Source organism: Pelophylax lessonae, assembly GCF_965119305.1.
Source record: "Pelophylax lessonae genome assembly, chromosome: 4".
NCBI lineage: Eukaryota > Metazoa > Chordata > Amphibia > Anura > Ranidae > Pelophylax > Pelophylax lessonae.
In genome coordinates this window covers 263,794,358-263,815,045 of record NC_138771.1, presented here as the reverse complement: position 1 = coordinate 263,815,045, position 20,688 = coordinate 263,794,358, and the positions used below count along the sequence as shown (strand labels likewise).

General features: G+C 45.6%; 1 protein-coding gene across 1 annotated transcript in view; it reads left to right on the top strand.

Annotated features, from left to right (window-relative positions):
- Window positions 1–1,527: 1,527 nt before the first annotated feature.
- Window positions 1,528–20,688, top strand: part of RAB3IP (RAB3A interacting protein) — a 134,300-nt gene continuing 115,139 nt past the window's right edge. Inside the window, exon 1 of the mRNA XM_082255550.1 lies at window positions 1,528–1,612. The gene's annotated coding sequence lies outside the window, so the exon portion shown is untranslated. The remainder of the gene's footprint in view (window positions 1,613–20,688) is intronic.

Here is a 20,688-nt window from a genome sequence, read left to right as displayed (position 1 = left end):
AGGTCTGAGGGATGGCCTGCAATGCACAGTGATCTGGATGCCTGCCATGCTGGCAAGGCTGCACAGTGCTGGATGGTGGTCTCAGGTCTGAGGGATGGCCTGTAATGCACAGTGCTCTAGATTGCCACCATACCGGTAGTCACTGGTCGGAGGAGGCCTGTAAGCTGCACAGTGCTGGTCAGTGGTCTCAGGTCTGAGGGATGGCCTGTAATGCGCAGTGATCTGGATGCCTGCCATGCTGGTGGTCACTGGTCAGAGGCGGCTTGTGAGGCTGCACAGTGCTGGATGGTGGCCTCAGGTCTGGCCTGTAATGCACAGTGCTCTAGATTGCCACCATACCAGTGGTCACTGGTCAGAGGAGGCCTGTAAGCTGCACAGTGCTGGATGGTGGTCTCAGGTCTGAGGGATGGCCTGTAATGTACAGTGCTCTGGATTGCCACCATACCGGTGGTCAGAGGAGGCCTGTAATGCTGCACAGTGTTCTCAGGTCTGAGGGATAGCTTGTAATGCACAGTGCTCTGGATTGCCACCATACCAGTGGTCACTGGTCAGAGGAGCCCTGTAAGCTGCACAGTGCTGGTCAGTGGTCTCAGGTCTGAGGGATGGCCTGCAATGCACAGTGATCTGGATGCCTGCCATGCTGGTGAGGCTACACAGTGCTGGACAGTGGTCTCAGGTCTGAGGGATGGCCTGTAATGCACAGTGCTCTGGATTGCCACCATACCAGTGGACGGTGGTCACTGGTCAGAGGAGGCCTGTAATGCTGCACAGTGCTTGATGGTGTGAGGGATGGCCTGTAATGCCCAGTGCTGCTCTGGTCTCTGGCAGTCGTCACGGATGGTGCACACAGTCGCTTCAACTCGCTTGCTTACTGGAAACGGAAGCAGGCGCAGCTTCGTGAAAACTGGAAGGTATTAAACGTCCCTGCCTCACATTTTTTGTTGGTTAATGAAAACAGATTTCATTTTTGTCAAAGTTTTCCTCAGTGGACGAGAATGTGGTGTACTTTTGGTTTAGTTTTCGGAACTGTAAAAATGCAGCTGAGGAAAAAATTGTCGTTGACAAAATTAACACTGGTGGCGGCGCATTTCTGCACAGACACATGCAGCTTGCTGTACTTTTTCTCACTACACTGAAATAGTGTGAACTATACCAATAGGATAACCCGAATTCTGAGCTGTCCATGCAGTTGGAATGCAGCACCTGGTGTGAACGGGCATGGAATGGCATGTTTCTAAAAGGATGCCATTTCCTGACAGATAAGTGACGAGGAAAGGATGAATAGGCTCCCGTTCATACTACAGTACACAGCGCACAAGCTCTCCCCCCACCGTCTCCGTTACACACACCGCGGCCTGCTCACAGTTACGCTGGAGCACGGCACCCAGTGACGTCACGCCAACCACACTCCCCTGGCATTTTCCAATTGGAACAATGGACGGTGCGGACGCAGGTGCAATAGCCATCCGTTTTCTGATTGGTGGACCGTGCCCCGTGATGTGAGGAAGGCGGGTCCAGCCGGTGTCGTGCACCTGTTTGCCTTTGTAGGGAACGCGCTGCGCGGTCTCGCGGAGGACTCCTGTGGCTGGTATTGGCCGTTGTTCTCAGGCAGGTAAATGAGCGGGGTCACTGGAGTGCTATTGAAGTGCTGGGGTGTCGGGGTACCAGGGGGGGCAGTGCCTGCTGCTGCTTGCCGTCACGTCTTTGGTGCGGGAACGCGCCGCTGGCATTGTGTTTAGAGATGCTTGTCTGCTGCAGGCGCTCCATGTTTACATTCCGTGCTGTGGGGTGAGACATAGGGCGTCCCCTCCAGCTATTGTCCGCCTGGAGTCCTTCAACTTGTAGCCGTGTATGTGTGCGCGCCTCCCCCTGTCACTATGTCACCCCCCCACCCCCACCTGAGCCGATTAGAGGAGTTCACACAAGGTGATCCATCAGTGACATTCACCCAGCATAGTGATTAGGGGACAGCTCCGATCATCATTAATAACTCAGGATGACTCAGCCGATCAGCACTTACTCCATGTTTTATTGCTTGACTCTTCTCTCCCATACACTTGCAGTAACCTGCCTATCAAATACTGCCCATGTTTCTATATTGGGGGATATCGAAATCTAAAACCCCTTTTTCATACAATAGAATGGGTTTACAGCAGCGTTATGCTAGTATTTAGCCATCTGTGTCCCATTGGATAGATTCCCCTTTACTTCCTGTTCTGTAGAAAGAACAGGAAGTGAGAGCGAATCTCTTCAAAGTGATTGGAAATGTTTCAGTACCAAGTGCCCCTATTGGACCATTTCCACTCGTTCTGTTCTGGTGTCAACTAAGGCCCCTTTCACACTTGTGCGACTTGTCATGCGATTTGGGACTGCAAAATCGCATGACAAGTTGTTCTCCATTATTTCCAATGAGCCCCATTCATATCTGTGCGACTTGAAGTCGCACCGACTTCAAAGTAGTCCCTGCACTACTTTTGGCATGATTTTGATGCGTTACGAGGAAAAGACATTATAAACCCACTCAAAATCGCGGCAACAAAGTCTCGGTAAAATCGTGCAACTTTGAAGTCACACAAGTGTGAAAGGGGCCTAAAGATTTGTCTCTCGCTGGTAAAAAAAAAAACAATAAGTGTATTTTGATTGGTTTGCACGAAAGTTATCGTGTCTACTAACTACGGGAAAGATTTATGTCATTTTTATTGTTTGTTTTTTTTTTTTTTTTTTACTAGTAATGGTGGCGATCTGCAATTTTTTTTTTTGTGCGACTGCAACATTGTGGCTGACAGATCGGACCCCTAACTGACATTTTTGCCACTTTTGGGGGTACCAGTGACATTAGTACTGTAATCAGTGCTATAAATATGCACTGTTACTGTAATAATGACACTGGCAGGGAAGGGGTTAATGCTATGTATGATCAAGGGGCTAAATGTTAGCCTAGGGGAGTGATTCTAACTGTGGGGGGGGGGGGGGGTTGGGCTTGTGAGATGACCATAGAGACATGCGATCCTATATAGCAGGATCGCATGGTCTCTGTGATTATGTCAGGGAGAAGGACAGACGGCTGTGTTTACAAGAGCCATCCATCCTTCTGTCAGTGGGGAAGGATTGCCAGTGTCAGGCGGCCATCGGAGCCGCCTGACACTCGCGCCAGCTTCCCCGCTGATGAGCAGGGGTGGGAGGTGCCGCCTCCTAGCTCCTCCCAGGCGAGCGCCGTACATGTACGGGGCTTTACCTGGGAGAGCCAGTCTGCCGCATTTCATCTGCAGTGGCTGGACGTAAAGTGGTTAAAGTATATGTAAATGATCACCCTGTAAAACAACCCATTCAGTTTAAAATAGAAACAAAAGGCAAAACATTTGTGTATAGATATAAAAATACATTATAAATACTTTTTTTTTCCTCTTTTTAATAAGTGATCACATTCCCTCTGTTCTCAGCTGCATAAGATCTGGGGGAGGAGAAGCAGCAGCACACTGAGGTTGCCAGTGAATGAATGTGCAGCAGGGGTGTGTCAGGTCTGATTTTTGGAGGAGAGTGTAGCTAGAGAACCGACCACGCTGTGCTCTCCTGCTTAGTGTGGTCAGTTTTCAATAGGAAAGCAGGGGGACTCACAGGAACCCCAGGGATTTCACACAAAGGAAGCAATACAAAGAAAACAGGGAACTTGCTCATACAAGTACATGGTACAGCAGGCACATATCAGGAGTATAGAATGTTGGGGTAACAAATGCTTTAACCACTTCAGCCCCCAAAGTTTTACCCTCTTAATGTCTGGACCATTTTTTTACAATAAGGCGCTGCCGAACTTTAACTGACAATTGCGCAGTCGTGAAACGCTGTACCCAAATAAAGTGTGTGTCCTTTTTAGGGTTCAACCAATATAGTTTTTTCAGGGCTGATACCGATTTTCCAACCACCCTTCAGGCTGATAGCCGATATTCTGCACATTTTAAAGTTTTTATTTTTACTGTCCTTTAAAAAAAAAATGTTTTTGATCACTTTTATTGCTGTCACAAGGAATGTAAACATCCCAGGTGACAGTAATAGGCAGTGACAGGTACTCTTTATGGAGGGATCTGGGGTCTAAATTACCCAAAACCCCTCCTTTGCACTTAAAAGCATTCAAAACTCCAAGTTTGACTGTTTTGACTACTGTAATTTTTTTTTTTTTTTTAAATCTGGTGCCTTTAAGTCCCCGTTCACACTGGGGCGACCTGTGAGGCGACCTGGTCGCCTCACAGGTCGCCATAGGTCGCCTTCCATAGGGAAGCTGCGGACCCGTTCTAATAGGAGCGACACAAGTCGCTCCGACTTAGAAAAAGGGTCCGAAGCTTCTTTGGGGCGACCCGGAGCGACCGTCATAGACTTCAATGTTATGAAGTCCGTTCCGGCCGCTCCGAGGTCGCGGCGCGCTGCTCGCACCGTGACCTCGGAGGTCGCCCCGGGAAGTCGGATTGCCCCAATGTGAACGGGGCCTTAGGCTCCAGTACCTGGGAGTGATGTCTTGACATCGCTTGCTGGTTTTTACATTGGAGACCCAATCAGAGCCGAATGCGGCTTTGTTCGGGTCTTCAGCCAGCCTGCGAATGTGCCGGCTTGTAGCTCGGGTCTCATGGTGGGACGGGAGACACGGGCGAGGCGCGGGAGGTGGGGGACATTCCCTTGCGCTCCTTGTAATGACAATCAAGTGGCTGCTCAGCCACATCGGTTGTCATTACAAGAAAGCTGACCATCTGTTTTAAACAACGGTACCGGGGTGATGCCTCTAGCTGCAGGCATCACTCCGGTACAACCACTTGAAGCAATATTGGCAAGTTTGCGACCAATACTCCAAAAAAGTGAATATCGGCCCCACTGATAATTGTTCGATCCCTGGTCCTTCTCTTCCCACAAATAGAGCTTTCTTTTAGATCAATATGTATTCTGCTATATGTTTTGGTTAAAAAAAATCCCAAAGAGCGTATATTGATTGGTTTTAGGGCTGCAACTAATTTGTCTGTCGACTAATCTATCGATTATTTTTACGATTAGTCGACTAATCTAACGATTATTTTTATTTTATTTTTTTTTGCTTAATTGAGTGTTTTTTTTTGATTAGCTAATTAATCCTGTAATTAATACAGAGACCTCTTTATTTTCTGATCAGCAAGGGATTTCACAAGCGGATCCCTTGTTGAAACGCAGATCAGAGGTTGCCCGTGTGAAAGGGACCTTAGAGGCTTTGGGGGACCCTGCACACAGTTGCAGGGGAGCTTCTAGAGCAATAAATAAGCTATTCTAGCTTGTTACTTTGCTTTCAGGCCTCCTTCACATGGTCATAAAGTGGTGTTAATGCCTTAAGGTGAAAAACCTTCTGTGCTGCAGGTTCCCCCGTTTTCTCACGAGTCCGATCCAGCAATGTGCATGAGCGCAGGGGCTCTAGCTGCTCTCTCTACTCATTGGACAGATTGATAGCAGCAGGAGCCATTGATCCTGTGTTAATCCAGTGATGTGGGGGGCGGACCAAAGTACCGCTGTCTGTCATTGGATGCAGCAGGGGATCTCGGGAACAAGCCTGCACGGGTACACCCATGGAAGGCTTTCTGTGGGGGCACCTGAGGAGGGCCCCGGAGTGTCAGCAGTGCATCCCAGAAGAGGATCGGGGCTGCTCTGCAATCATTTTGCACAGAGCAGGTAAGTATAATCACGTTTTGTTGTTTTTTTATATAAAGAGGGTTTACAACTCTGTTAGGCTTATTTAGGTCTTTCAGGTGGCAGACAACAGATGCAGCTTGGATCAGTGCTGCAGCCATCTGGGGGCAGTACGATTTTTTTTTTTTTTTTATCTGAAAAAAAACATACATTTTTTTTTTTTTTTTAAATTTACGCAATCACTCTTGTATCCAATTCAAGACAGGTACTTGCTCTACATAGTTAGTAATTTGTACAACCTCCTTCCAGCTCGTTACAGTGCGGTTGTACACTACAGTCAGGTTGTATGGTATGTAGTCAGCTTTTTGGAGGAAGCATGGCCCAGGTGATTGTTGAATCTGCTCCAATGTCAACATGCTGCCTTGAAAATTGTAGTGGAACAATGACTGGCGTTGCCATGGGAAATGGTCAGCTTCCAGATCTCTGCAGTGATGAGTGGATGGGGTCATGTGCTGCTTTTGTTAGGTGGGTGTGTCTGGGCGGTGGGTGTGTCGCCTAGCATTGCCATCTCCACTAGTGGGCGGGGCTGGTAGGATATCTGCGGTCCAGTTCTGTGAATGGCCGCTTCATGCTGATGACCGGCAGCTCTCATTGGCCTGTGGCTGCGAAGGGGCGGGCTGCGGGTTTTGGCCGTGACATCATTGGCTGCGCCGCTGTGGTTTGAGAGCTGCGGTCTCCCGGAGGATGTTGCCGAGTCTATTGTGACAGCTGGGGCTTCCAGGGCCTCCCCGCCCGCCTACCTACAGGTATCGCTCTGATCTGGCGAGCTGTGCGGTCCTCTAAAGCGGCGCTGCGGCCGGCCAGGGGGCGTGTGACGTCACGTGTTGACGCGTCGACGCCTTTCACGCACGTCAACGATTTTTTGTAGTCGACTACGTCGACTAGTCGTTGCAGCCCTAATTGGTTTGCACAAAAGATATTGTGTTTACAAACTATGTGATAGATTTATGGCATTTTTATTTATTTATGTTTTTTACTAGTAATGGCGGAGATCAGCGATTTTTAGTGGGGCTGCGACATTGTGGCGGACAAATTGGACACCTAACTGACACTGTTTTGGGGACCATTGACATTATTACAGTGATCAGTGCTAAAAATAAGCACTGCTACTGTGCTAATGGCACTGGCAGGGAAGGGGTTATCAGGGGCGATGAAAGGATTAAATGTGTCCCTAGGGGGTGCTTGCTAAAGCCTCGTACACACGCAACGAATTTCCGCTGATCGTTCGTCTGTCTTTTGTCCAGAGTGGTGTCTGTTGGTTGGAATGTGCTCTAGACTGCACACGAATTTTCCCGCACGACAGAATTCTACTTCAGAAGTGATGTCATGTGTTGGATTGCTTTGTATGTGTTCTTTCATCTCTGAGCATGCCTAGTCTTGCTCATAAGATTTTTCCCCATCAAAATCTGTACTGACTGCACGAAAATCGGACGTGTTTTGACGGAGGACAAAAATTTTATAGCCTGCACACCAGGATTTTTTCGGCTGAAAAGTCGGAGTCGGTTGTCGGAAGCACCATACTAACAATCCGAAATTCGGCAGATCGGTCTTCGGACGAAAATTCCCGGCCGAATTTCCACTCGTGTTTACGGGCCTTAACTGTGGGGAGTTGCTCTGACTGGGGGAAAACAGATTTGTGTTCTTATTTATCAGAAACACAAGATCTCTATCTTTTCCCCTGTCAGAATGGCGATCTGCCTTGTTCACATAGGCAGATCGCTGTTCTTCCTATCTTGGGAACGGTCACGGGTAGCCGGCGGACATCGGGTCCGCTGGACCCGCAGATTGGCTCCCCCTCTCTCCAATCAGTGTGAGATCGCGCCCTAGTGGCTTTTGCATGAAATGACGTACAAGTACATGATTTTACGCAATAGAGCCAACCTGCTCGCAATACATGTACGTTTGGTGGTCGGCAAATGGTTAACCACTTGCTTCCCATGGCAATTCTGAGACTTCACTCGTCATGACAGGTCCTCTTTATGAAAAGATTTGGGGTCTATTAGACGTTGGTTCCTCTCTCTCTCTCTCTCTGTACAGGGCAGCCATCGCCGCCATGTCGAATCGCTCCCTGGCACCGTGATCATATGGTAGAGCCCGGGAGGGGGGTGAGACCCCTTTCCGCCACCCGCAGAAGTGATCGAGTGGTTAATTAGCCATTCAGATCACTTCTGCCTTACTCAGAATCGACGGCTGAAAAGAATACTAGGATGATGCCTGTAGGGACAGGCATCATACCGGTATAACCACTGAAATCCAAGGATGTGCAGGAACGTCCATTTGGGGGAAGTGGTTTACTGGTTTACTGGAAGTGGTTACTTTACGAGTCACTGACTTTACTGTGTTTTTAAAATTGGCGCCGCTCGGCGCTAACGCGTCACTGCGCATGAGCGGCATGCCCGGGAATAGCCTAACGTGTTTGGGTTTTCCCGAGCATCGGCGGCGCATTTGCGGTGATGTAGTATTGGCGCCGGGCGGCGCGATTTTTAAATCGAAAGCGGCTCACCGACAGGTAAGTGAGACTCCTCCATAGCCCCTGCATTTCCTCATGCAGTGCTGCGGGCATGGTACACTTTATTAGTGTAGTGCCCACACTACTAAAGACCACTACCTGTTTACCGGGATCCTGTGATGTTATATTTGTGTAAGTAAGACAAAGAAATACACTTATAACAGGGACACCCCCCCCCCCCCCCTTTTCATTCAGCACACAGGAGCAGAGTGGAGGCTGTCCATCTGCTGGAGGTCCTTCCCCTGTCACCTTCTCTTGCTGTTAGAAATGATTCATGCTGACAGCAGAGGAACAAAGCAGCAGACAGAAATGACAGTTAGTGCTCTTAGATGAGACAAGTACTCACTATAGAGGAATATGCTTTTTTCATGTCTGAAGTTTACAACCATTTTAACTCAAGTCATGCCTTGAGCGTTAATGGCTGTCAACTGTCAAGTTACTAAATGGCCGGTATCGTAACTGATCGCATGTGCAGCACCATGACAACTACAGATTGGAGGTCAAGATGGCAGCTTCCTTGGCTGTAAAGGATAGGAGAGTTTAGTTCTGCTTTCACTGTTTTCAGAAAGAGTTAAATTCAAGGCATGGTGACCTGTGAACTCTGTGTCATTTACTCCTGACCCCCTGAACTCTGTGTCATTTACTCCTGACCCCTAAAAACATCTGCATTTAGATCAGTAAAAAAACACAACTGAATAAAAACACCATGTTTTTTGTGGCTGTGGTGGATGAATCCTAAGACAGGAAGTGTGTTACTGGCCATATCACCAGGTAAAAAAAAAATCTTTAATGTACACAATCAGTGCAGCTACTCCAAGGACTGGTAAACTGCAGTATATTAAATTTTTGGTTTAGACATGTTTTAAGAAAGAGGCAAACTTTGTTTTCTTTCTTTTTAACCTGATGAACTAAGTAAGGCCTCGTTCATTATAGCGTACAGCCATTGAGCACCATGTTTACCCACACGGGTATGAATAGGTGTTTTGTGCATTCCTCTGCAAAAAGACCCATTGAATTCCAGTGGGATGCAGCGACTGCACAGGCTCCACATCTGATATCTAGAGGTGCACCGAATGGAAATTTTGCTACTGAAACCGAAAATTCAGGATGCACTTGACTAGAATCAAAAATGACACTTTTAAAAATATATGTATTTTTTATATATATATATATATATAGTGCTTTGCGAACGTATTCGGCCCCCTTGAACTTTTCGACCATTTGCCACATTTCAGGCTTCAAACATAAAGGTATAAAACTGTAATTTTTTTGTGAAGAATCAACAAGTGGGACACAATCATGAAGTGGAACGAAATTTATGGGATATTTCAAAGTTTTTTTAACAAATAAAAAACTGAAAAATTGGGCGTGCAAAATTATTCAGCCCCCTTAAGTTAATACTTTGTAGTGCCACCTTTTGCTGCGATTACAGCTGTAAGTCGCTTGGGGTATGTCTCTATCAGTTTTGCACATCGAGAGACTGAAATTTTTGCCCATTCCTCCTTGCAAAACAGCTCAAGCTCAGTGAGGTTGGATGGAGAGCGTTTGTGAACAGAAGTTTTGAATTCTTTCCACAGATTCTCGATTGGACTCAGGTCTGGACTTTGACTTGGCCATTCTAACACCTGGATATGTTTATTTGTGAACCATTCCATTGTAGATTTTGCTTTGTGTTTTGGATCATTGTCTTGTTGGAAGACAAATCTCCGTCCCAGTCTCAGGTCTTTTGCAGACTCCATCAGGTTTTCTTCCAGAATGGTCCTGTATTTGGCTCCATCCATCTTCCCATCAATTTTAACCATCTTCCCTGTCCCTGCTGAAGAAAAGCAGGCCCAAACCATGATGCCGCCACCACCATGTTTGACAGTGAGGATGGTGAGTTCAGGGTGATGAGCTGTGTTGCTTTTATGCCAAACATAACGTTTTGCATTGTTGCCAAAAATTTAGATTTTGGTTTCATCTGACCAGAACACCTTCTTCCACATGTTTGGTGTGTCTCCCAGGTGGCTTGTGGCAAACTTTAAACGACACTTTTTATGGATATCTTTAAGAAATGGCTTTCTTCTTGCCACTCTTCCATAAAGGCCATATTTGTGCAGTATACGACTGATTGTTGTCCTATGGACAGAGTCTCCCACCTCAGCTGTAGATCTCTGCAGTTCATCCAGAGTGATCATGGGCCTCTTGGCTGCATCTCTGATCAGTCTTCTCCTTGTATGAGCTGAAGGTTTAGAGGGACGGCCAGGTCTTCGTAGATTTGCAGTGGTCTGATACTCCTTCCATTTCAATATTATCGCTTACAAAGTGCTCCTTGGGATTTTTAAAGCTTGGGAAATCTTTTTGTATCCAAATCCGGCTTTAAACTTCTCCACAACAGTATCTCGGACCTGCCTGGTGTATTCCTTGTTCTTCATGACGCTCTCTGCACTTTAAACGGTCCTCTGAGACTATCACAGTGCAGGTGCATTTATACGGAGACTTGATTACACACAGGTGGCTTCTATTGATCATCATTAGTCATTTAGGTCAACATTGGATCATTCAGAGATCCTCACTGAACTTCTGGAGAGAGTTTGCTGCACTGAAAGTAAAAGGGCTGAATAATTTTGCACGCCCAATTTTCCAGTTTTTTATTTAACAAAGTTTGAAATATCCAATAAATTTCTTTCCACTTCATGATTGTGTCCCACTTGTTGATTCTTCATAAAAAAATTACAGTTTTATATCTTTGGCCCTATGCACACGGGGCGTTTTTAACGCCGCTGTAAGCAGCGTCAGGCGTTTTCTTTTTGCAGCCTAAAAACGCCCCTCCATGTTATTCTATGGCCTCATGCACACTCAGACGTTTTTGAGCTGTAAGTGGCCTAGGCGTTTTTAAGCTGCAACAAGAACCCACGACCTGCGCGTTCTGAGGACCAGCGTTACAGCTGTAAAAACGTCTGACGCTGCTAAAAGCTGAATAACGTTGCTATAACGTTGCTTAACGTGCGTTAAGCCACGTTATACGTTTTTTTTTCTTCCATTCAAAATCAATGGTTCCCTATGGGAGCCAATTGATTTGAATGGAGGTCGCACCGCAACACCGCAAGTCGGATCCGACTTGCGGGGCGACTTGCGCTGTGGGAATCTTGAGGGGGAACTCCACGCCAAAATGGGAAAAAAACTGCGTGGGGGTCCCCCCCAAGGTTCCAAACCAGGCCCTTCGGGTCTGGTATGAAATTTGAGGGTAGCCCCATGCCGAAAAAACGGCGTGGGGTCTCCCCCAAAATCTATACCAGACCCTTATCCGAGCATGCAGCCCGGCAGGCCAGGAAAGGGGAGGGGACGAGCGAGCGGCCCCACCCCCCCTGGACCACACCAGGCCACATGCCCTCAACATGGGGGGGTGTTGGTGCTTTGGGGCAGGGGGAGCTCTGCACCCCCCACCTCAAAGCACTTTGCCCCCATGTTGATGACAAGGGCCTCATCCCCACAACCCTGGCCGGTGGTTGTGGGGGTCTGTGGGCAGGGGGCTCATCGGAATCTGGAAGCCCCCTTTAACAAGGGGGCCCCCCAGATCCCGGACCCCCTCCCTATGTGAATGGGTATGGGGTACACTGTACCCCTACCCATTCACCCCATAAAAGGCAGTGTATGGAAATAACGACAGGAGACGTTTTGGAAAGTTTATTAAAAATCTTCATCCGACTCTTCTTGTCTTCTCCTCTCCGGGGTCTTCTGCTCTTTTGCTGTCCCCTCTTCTGCTGTCCTCTCCTTTTCTTCTCCTCTCCGGTCTTCTGCTCTTTTGCTGTCGGCTGTCGGCTCTTCTTCCTTCGGTCTTCCTCCGACGACGTCTCCGCTGATTTTGCCTATCTCCGGTCTCTGCAGCTTATTATATAGCCATTAGGGGCGTGGCCCCGATGACGTCATCGGGAGGCCCCGTCCCCTCATGTCACAGAAGCCGTCATCTGTGACATGAGGGGGCGGGGCCTCCCGATGTCGTCATCGGGGCCACGCCCCTAATGGCTATACAATAAGCTGCAGAGACCGGAGATAGGCAAAATCAGCGGAGACGTCGGAGGAGGAGGACCGGAGGAAGAAGAGCCGACAGCCGACAGCAAAAGAGCAGAAGACCCTGGAGAGGAGAAGACAAGAAGAGTCGGATGAAGATTTTTAATAAACTTTCCAAAACGTCTCCTGTCGTTATTTCCATACACTGCCTTTTATGGGGTGAATGGGTAGGGGTACAGTGTACCCCATACCCATTCACATAGGGAGGGGGTCCGGGATCTCGGGGCTTCCAGATTCCGATGAGCCCCCTGCCCGCAGACCCCCACAACCACCGGCCAGGGTTGTGGGGATGAGGCTCTTGTCCTCATCAACATGGGGGCAAGGTGCTTTGAGGTGGGGGGTGCAGAGCTCCCCCTGCCCCAAAGCACCAACACCCCCCCATGTTGAGGGCATGTGGCCTGGTGTGGTCCAGGGGGGGTGGGGCCGCTCGCTCGCTCGTCCCCTCCCCTTTCCTGGCCTGCCGGGCTGCATGCTCGGATAAGGGCCTGGTTTGGAACCTTGGGGGGGACCCCCACGCCGTTTTTTTCCCATTTTGGCGTGGAGTTCCCCCTCAAGATTCTCACAGCGCAAGTTGCCCCGCAAGTCGGATCCGACTTGCTGTGTTGCGGTGCGACCTCCATTCAAATCAAAAGGCTTCCATAGGGAACCATTGATTTTGAATGGAAGAAAAAAAAAAACGCTGCTAAAAGCAACGTGGCAAAATGTGCAATAACGCCAATGGAAAAAGCTACTGAAAGCACGTTTTTACAGCTGCTTTTTCCGGCGTCAGAACTAACTTTGACGTACATTTTTTCTAACGCCCCGTGTGCATGGGGCCTTAATGTTTGAAGCCAGAAATGTGGCAAAAGGTCGCAAAGTTCAAGGGGGCCGAATACTTTCGCAAGGCACTGTATGTGTGTGTGTGTGTGTGTGTATGTACTTTTTAATCAATGTATATTTTAATGAATATGAATTTGTCAGCCATTATTGGCACCTTTTAGTGCAAGAAAAGCTCAAGAAAAATGCATCCCTTTAAATTCTATACATGTCTTTACACTGGTCTGTTGTGCTTCTGTTGTGTTAAAAATCTTGCTTGCTGCATTTTTGGTCAGTTAAAAACTGCACCAAAAGCGCACCTTCCCATTGAAAACACAGCAAAAATACATCAATAACACACTCGTGTTATGTTTTTGATGCGATTTTTGAGTCCCATGACCTATGAAAAACACACCATAAGCACAGTAAAATTGTTTTCGTAGTCTCTATCGGCAAAATCCAAAAACATAATTTTCGGCCACCGAAATTTCGGTGCTTCTCTACTGACGTCGGTGCAGGGGCACAGCCCTGAATGCAGACATCCATAAAACTGGCTGTATGGGGATGCATGGAACAGGTTTGTATCCCCTTGCTAGGAAGAGTCTGCATCACACAGGCAGTAATGTGGGTACCTAAAGAAGGACCCTGCCTCATTTACACACAAGAGGAGAGAAGAATTGGGACGGGAGCGTCAAGTGAATGTGGTTTTAGGAAAGTAAATAGGGTATTTTTTTTTTTCTTGCCAGCCATAAGTTACATAAAAAATGAGTAACAAACTAAATCCTAACTCCAGCTCCTGCCTTTGACTAAACTGTAAGGCTGCATTCACACCTGAGCGTAGCGTCTTTGAGCATTTCTTTCTAGTTTTTTGGCATGTTTCTTATGTGCAATTTGTTTTTATACAGCGTTTTTGAGCTTTGCTTTTTTTTTTTTTAATTAGCTTATAAAGCTAGGTTTTTTTTTTACCCTCCATGGATATTCCTCCCCAGACCATCACTGACCCACCACCAAACCGGTTATGCTGAACGATGTTACAGGAAGCATAACGTTCTCCACGGCTTCTCCAGACCCTTTCATGTCTGTCACGTGCTCAGGGTGAACCTGCTCTCATCTGTGAAAGCACAGGGCGTTTAGTGGCAGACCTGCCTATTCTAGTGTTCAGTGGAAAATGTAAATCGAGCTGCACAGGGCCCACTAGAGGACGTTTGCCCTCAGGCCACCCTTATGAAGTCTGTTTCTAATTGTTTGGTCCGAGACATTCACACCAGTGGCCTGCTGGAGGTCATATTGTAGGGCTCTGGCAGTGCTCATCCTGTTCTTCCTTGCACAAAGGAACATATACCAGTCCTGCTAATGGGTTGAGGATCTTCTAAGGCCCCATCCAGCTCTCCTAGAGTAACTGCCTGTCTCCTGGAATCTCCTCTTTGTTATTGAGGCTGTGCTGGGAGACACAGCAAACTTTCTGTCAATGGCACGTATTGATGTGCCATCTTGGAGGAGTTGGACTGCCTTTGCAACCTCTATAGGGTCCAGGTATCATCTCATGTTACCAGTAGTGACACTGACCCTAGCAAAATGCAAAACTAGTGAAAAACAGACAGAAATGAGTAGGGAAAAAATTCAGTGGCCTCCACCTGTAAAACCATTCCTGTTTTAGAGGTTGTCCCATTGTTGCCCATCTAATGCACCTGTTAATTTCTTTAAAACCGAAGCAGCTGAAACTGAATTACTGACCAGATCATTATCCCAGGAGCTTAATTGACTTTATGCTGTACTCTGATTTAAAAAGTGTTCTTTTAATTTTTTTGAGCAGTGTATTAATGATTACAGATCTGCAGTAATTTGTGTCTTTCATACATCTCAAAAAATTTGAATATCATCAAAATGTTAATTTATTTCAATAAATCATTTCAAAAAGTGAAACTCCTATTTTATATAGATTCATTACACACAGAGTGATACATTTAAAGCATTTCTTTCTTTTAATTTTGATGAATATGACTTGCAGCTAGTGAATGCATGCCTGACCAGTTCAGTATCTCAGAAAATTAGAATATTACATAAGATCAATAAAAAAAAAAAAAGGATATTAATGCAGAAATGTTGATTTGTTGAAAAGTATTTCCATGTATAGTATGCACTCAACTCTTGGATGGGACTCCTTTTGCATGAATTACTGCATCAATGCTGCGTGGCATGGAGGCGATTAGCCTGTGGTACTGCTGAGGTTTTATGGAAGCCCAGGATGCTTTGATAGCGACCTTTAGCTCTTCTGCATTGTTGGGTCTGGTGTCTCTCTTCTTCCTCCTGACAAAACCAGACAGATTCTCTATGGGGTTTAGGTCAGGCACGTTTGCTGGCCAATCAAGCACAGTGATACCATGATCATTGACCCAGGTATTGGTACTTTTGGCAGTGTGAGCAGATGCCAAGTCCTGCTGGAAAATAAAATCAGCATCTCCATAGAGCTGGTCAGCAGAGCATTTAGTGCTCTAGAATTTCCTGGTAGAGGGCTGCGCTGACTTTGGACTTGATAAAACACAGTGGACCAACACCAGCAGATGACATGGCTCCCCATTTAAAGTTTCAGGAAACCTTTACAGATGTAGTGAGTTAAATAGCTGATTACAGTGTGATACCACGAGTTTATAATATTGAACTTTATATTCTAGTTTTCTGAGATACTTAATTTTTGGCTTTTCACTAGCTGTAAGCAATAATCATCAAGATTGAGAGAAAAGCTTGAAATTTCACGGTGTGTGTGTAATGAATCCATATAATATAAGAGTTTCACTTTTTGAATTGAATTACTGAAATTAACTTTTTAATGATATTCTAATTTTTTGAGATGCACCTGTATGTACTTGGAGTTCAGTTTTAAAGGTTTACCTTTAAAAATATAATAATAATTGCATATATTTTTGCTGTTAAAATGTTGTGGTTTTTTTTTTTTTTTTTTGTAGCTTGGAGAGCATTGCGGCAAAGATGAGCAGATCACAGGTGCAATGTCAGGGTCCTGCAGAGTTAATGGAGAACAGAAAGATAATTGAACTACTAGAGTGCTCACCAGCGTCCTCACAGTTCATTGAGAACTACAAGCCATCTGTCCCTGTGGAAGATAGTAATTTTAGTTTGTTCATTCATTCACAGATCACTGTGAATGATTGACATGGCCGTGTGGATGGCACTTTGAATTGCCACAATCTTTTTAAATTGTGACAGTGGGTGCAGGGAGAATATCCCTGCCCGCTGTCACAGCGAGGGATCAGAGGGGGCAGGGGCTCTTTGGTAAAATGTTACCAAAAGTCAATTTCTCCGGTAAATACTATCTAAGTTGATTATGAACAGGTCTGCAGTTCTAAAGTTACACTGACTTTACACGGCGCATGCTTTTCCTTATCTGCATGCATTTTCCAGATCTGTGGTTCAGTGTGTTAAAGCAACACGATCAAAATGGCAGCCAGGCAACTATTTTTTCAGGAATGTTTAGCAAAATGCTGTTTTCCTTTGTTCGCCTGCAGCTCTGTACAGTCCCACAACAGTTTTCTGATACTGGCCCAAGAACAAAAAGGGTTTGAGTCATTGGATTTACAGGTAAGCCTGCTACTTTCCCCTCCCCCCCCCCCCTTCCTTAAGCCTAGAAGATGGCTTGGTGTAGGAACATGGCAGTCACCTTTCTTACATAAAGACACAGTAAGGACGTTTTGTATATCTTAGCAGCACTTAATAAAGGAACGGCTACATACCTTCTAAATGGTTTACTGGATGTAATCTATATACATCATATAAAAATGATAAAAAAAGAACGCACATATATTTCCATTTATGATATCTTCACTTTTGGTATTTTTTTTGGAGGGGAGTTTAGTACTATTTGCTGTGTACCTGTGCTATTTGCTTTTCTCAGTTCACTGCTGCAAGAGTAAACATTTGTTCAACCTAATCAGATTTTTATTTTTCCTCATTTTATTATGCACACGGGCCTCCTTTTTTATGTAGGAGAAATTGATCTAGAAAGTATAAGCATTTCTCCTGAATCTGGATGTACTGGAATTTATATGCATTAACTGCAATAAACTATGCTCCACAGTCCCGGAACTCCGTAGGTCGCCTTCCATTGGGAAGCTGCGGACCCGTTCTAATGGGAGCGACACAAGTCGCTCCGACTTAGAAAAAGGGTCCGGAGCTTCTTTGGGGCGACCTGGAGCGACCTGCATAGACTTCAATGTTATGAAGTCCGTGCCGGCCGCTGCGAGGTCGCTGTGCGAGCAGCGCGCCGCGACCTATGAGGTCGCCCGGCAAAGTAGCGTCGCCCCAGTGTGAACGGGGTCTCAAAGTTCTTGTTTATGTAAACACAGCAAGAATGAATGCACCAAGACAATAAATTAAAGTGGTTCTAAAGGCTCAATGTTTTTACCTTTAATGCTTTCTATGCATGAAGGTAAAAAAATCTTCTCTGTACAGCGGCCCCCCAATACTTACCTGAGCCCCAACTCGATCTGGTGATGTGTACAAGTGCCTTTAGCTCTCCGGGGACCATGCCACCTCATTGGCTGAGACAGCAGCAGGAGCCATTGGCTCCTACTGCTTTCAATACCAGTCACTGAGCAAATCAGGAGGGAGAGAGCGGGTGGGCGGGCCAGAGCCTCGGCTGTGTGTGTGAATGGAAATGCAGAGCCGTAGCTTGGAAGCAACCCTATTGCAAGCTGGTTTTGCACGAGTTTTGCATTTTCTTTTGCCCGGGGGGTCAAAATATTCCTATCCTATACGCAATTCTTCCACGTTCAGGAGAGCTAGGTTTAACCTTCCCTAAATGCGCCATCTCCTAAACTCTGCTAAAAGCCTATGTGTACAGTGACACTGGCTTTTATGGAGTTAGAGTTTAGGAGCTTTGGCAAAAAAAAAAAGCCAAAAGGACCTAAGCTCAAGTTTAGGAGCTGCTAGTGTAGATGAAGCCTAAGTGGGAAAGAGTTAAATTTCTGTCTCAAATTTTATTTTTAATTTGTATTATACAGGATTTATTTTGCGCCAATAGTATGCACAGCGCTTTATAACATGAGTTACAATACAATTAAATGCAGAAGGAATCGGAGGGCCCTGCTTGTTAGAGTTTACAATCTAGGAGGGAGGGTCAAGTGATATAAAAGGTAATAACTGTGGGAGATGAGTTGAGAAACTAAAAATACAGTTGTTAGGTGGGGGCAGGATTGGCTTCTCTGAAAGGAAGGGTTTTTTAGGAATGACCTAAAGGTGGACAGAGCAGGAAATGGTCAGAAAAATTGGGGTAGGGAGTTCCACAGGATGATACACTTAATAGGAATAGTAAAAATCAGCGCAAACTAGGAATTACTGGCCTCAAAATAAATAATCTACACAATAAAAACCTGATATTAAATATAGTGTTAAATATAATGTGGATATAAAGTGCAATCAGTGAAGCGGCTGCTATCACTATGTATTTTTCACTGCATACCGAATATAATAATCTGATCCAAAAAAGTGCAACGCCACTTATGAAATTTTTTTATAATATATCTATTTAAGTATAAATCGATCTTAAGTGAAATAAATATTTCATTCATAATAATTACAAATGGTGGAAAAGGTCTTTTTATAAGTTTTTTCAATATTTACTTATTTTAAAAGTACTGTGCCAAAAAAAGTGCAAAAATTGTGCAAGATGTATCACAAAATCGAAAAGTACCAGTGCTTGAGAATGAACCTTCTGAGGTGCAATCCTTCACCAATAAAAAGAGTGGGTGCTCCCCTCCCATTCTGACCCCTGTTTTACCAGTGGGTCAGAACTAGCTGATCCCAAAAGGGATATATTCCTAAGGATGATGTTTGGCCGATGATCCTATATTTTTCCAATCTTTTATCCCCTCGACTGTGTCTCCACTGTAAGACAAAAAACGCGACAGATCTAGTGCTCTCCATGTAACACAATTTATTGGAGGACAAATTATAAAGTAACAAACTCACATTAAAAGGCACATCAAGGCTGTTCAAACCAGACAAGCTCAATTGGAATACTCCGGTCTTTAATCAGTATAATCAGCGGGCTCTGCCACATATACGCGTTACGTCATTGGCTAGTTCCAAAGGATGGGAGTGCCTCAGAAGAAATCTTGGAGGCAAGCATGGGAGGAGGAGACGAGGAAGCTCTAGAGCAGGCGGTTTCGGAAGGAACGAAGAGATTGATTTGGTTGCGGTTTTAAGACTAGGCTAGTGATGTAGTTGGGGGCCAAGGTGTGGATGGCTTTGTAAGTTGTTAGTATTTTGAATTTAATTTGTTGGGTGAGCGGAAGCCAGTGGATGGATTGGCAGAGAGGAATGTAGAAATGGTTTTGGAAGCCATGAGAGGCTAGCTTTATACTGTTAAAGCTGAACACTGGACATTTTTTATTTTTTTTTTTACTACTTCCATATTGGGCCTATTCTGGCACTTCTCTCCTACATGTAAAAAACATCATTTTTTTTCTAGAAAATTACTCAGAACCCCAAAACGTTTTTCTTTTTTTAGCAGAGACCCTAGGGAATAAAATGGCGGTCATTGCAACTTTTTATGCCGCATGGTATTTGTGCAGCAATTTTTCAAACGCGTTTTTTTTTTTTTTGGGAGAAAAACTTTTGTGAATAAAAAAAATAAAAAAAAAAAAGAAAACTTTAAAGTTAGCCCTATTTTCTTGTATATTATGAAAGCTGATGTTACGCCGAGTAAATGGATACCTAACCTGTCATGCTTTAAAATTGCGCATAATCGTGGAATGGCGCCAAATTTCTGTACTTTAAAATCTCCATAGGCGGCGCTTTAAAAATGTTTACAGGTTACCATTTTGGAGTTATAGAGAAGGTCTTGGGCTAGACTTGTTTCTCTCATGCTAAGGTTTGTGGTGATACCTCGCGTGTGGCTTAAAATGCCGTTTACATATGTGGGCTCTTCTGCGTGCGAGCACGCAGGGAGGGGGGCGCTTTAATTTTTTTTTTTTTTACACTTTCCCTATAAATTTTTTAATTTTTTGGATCACTTTTATTTTTATTACAAGGAATGTAGACATCCCTTGTAATAGGAAAAGGGCATGACCAGTCCTCTTTATGGAGAGTTGTGGGGTCTTACAGACCCCACATCTCTCCTCTAGGCAGGAAAGACTGAGATAAAAAAAAACGATCTTGGCCTTTCCAGTACATGGCAGTGTTTACAACTGCCGGGCCAGACGTGACGTCCGTTGCTTCTAGCACCATACGGACTACCGCGGACCATCTGGTCCTTGGTATTCTCTACGGTGAACTTCCGCCGCTGGCAGATTCATTCTCCGGCTCACAGATCACCCAGGTGAGCCGTTAGAAGCACTGGAGGTCCCACCCTCCTGCCGCTTGTTGGAATGATCAAGCAACTGAACTGCTGCTATGATTGTTCTTATGGTGGAGGGAATCGCCGACAAAAATATATCTGAGAGGATATCTCAATGATGCCTGCAGCTACAAAAAACAGGACGTCATATGATGGCCTTGGGCTGGAAGTGGTTAACCAAGCAATGGGCTGTGACTTCACACTGCATGGGTTACCTGCTCGTTTTGTCAAGGGGCTTCCAGAAAGCTTTATACTTGCCTGATCCTCCTCTCCAGCTCCAAATGGCACT